This window comes from Trichechus manatus, unplaced genomic scaffold (assembly GCF_000243295.1).
Source record: "Trichechus manatus latirostris isolate Lorelei unplaced genomic scaffold, TriManLat1.0 scaffold00169, whole genome shotgun sequence".
In the NCBI taxonomy this organism is placed as follows: domain Eukaryota; kingdom Metazoa; phylum Chordata; class Mammalia; order Sirenia; family Trichechidae; genus Trichechus; species Trichechus manatus.
The window spans coordinates 5,255,928-5,257,386 of NW_004444105.1; positions in this window are offsets into that span (position 1 = coordinate 5,255,928).

Consider the following 1,459-nt stretch of genomic DNA (forward strand, 5'->3'; position numbering starts at 1 on the left):
TGCACCATAAAAGACCACAAATGCACTTTATTGGGGCTTTTGGATGCCCTTGTGGAAGGGAAGGAAGCAGGAAAGAATCAGGTGTTTTAATTTCCTGACTCTCCCAAAGGGAAGGTGGAAAAAGAAAATAGGAAATAGAGAGAAGTAATATTTAGTTTATTTCATTCAATTCGCAAAGCAACTGGTGAGATGCCTGAAGTGATTTCCTCTTTACAGAGGAAGAACCCGAAGTCCTATGAGGCAGCAGACTCTGGTCCAGGCTTGCACTGTGCTCTGCCTCACCTGGTGACACCAAGCTGCTTCTGCAGGGTACTCCTGACCAGGAGCATCAACAGTGTGTGACTGAGAATCTGGAGCATTTGTTGAATGATTTACAACGTTTTATGAAACATTAACTCATGATACCCTATAAGGCTTTCAGAAGCAGTTCATCTTTTATTAATCAAGTTATTATTTACACATCTTTTTAGAAAGCATGAAAGTATCTCAAATCTTGGACCACTATTTGATATTAACAATCTTGTAATCCGGTGAAGGCAAGACTATTAGAAAACGAATGATTTGCATTTTAAAGTTGCATTCACCTTTTCCTTCTGTATAGCAACAAGGTATGCCTGTAATTCAAATTTAAAATGCATTAGCCCATTAAGGGTATGGTGTTTAAAAATGAAATGGAAGCCTCAATTGCATCATTCTTCTTTTTAAACAGACCAGTAACATCGTAATTTTGTGTTTCTTAAATTCAATTCGTAAAACGAGAGCTTTTTGTTGTTTCAAATGGAGTGAGGTTATAGTACTGGAAGGAAGAAAAGGGAAAAAAAAACCTTAATTTTTGAGTAAAACTGTTCCTGTTAGTTCGCTGCCGTTTTGCTTGTTCGGGGCGGGACCCCCGGCAGTTTGGTCTGCGAGAGCGGTTGCGGCTGCGCCATTCTGTCCTCTGTGGGCGCAGGCGGGATCTACAGGGGAGCAAGCAGCCCGCTGCCTCATAGCCGGCACCAGGAGCGGAGGCCAGACCCGGCTGGCTCCTCTCCTGACAGCTCCAGCAAAGGCAGATCCTTTTCCGGCCGGCCAGGTAAGGGCAAGACTCCTGCTGAAATTGGTGTTACCGAACGCGCATGGAACCTAAGGGAACTGAAGCTTGCCACTGCATAATTATTTGGGTTGACCCGGGAACTGTAGGTAGTCCTAAAGCTGGGAAAATAGGTTTGTATTTTAACTAAAAGATGAAGGACTCTTCTCACTAGCATTTCTTTTGATACAGTCACCTGTCTGGAATGAGATTTCAGCAGGTAGATTTCAGCTGCTACCAACAGGTAGCAGAGAGCGATCACGTGGGGAGGCTTGGGGCGCTGCCCGTCGCCCTGGGGACCAATTCCACACACCCCCCCCAAAGCTGCACGTTGACGAGCCCAACCTGTGCTTTCCAATCCGCTTTCCAGACCCGGAGTGGCAGCAACGG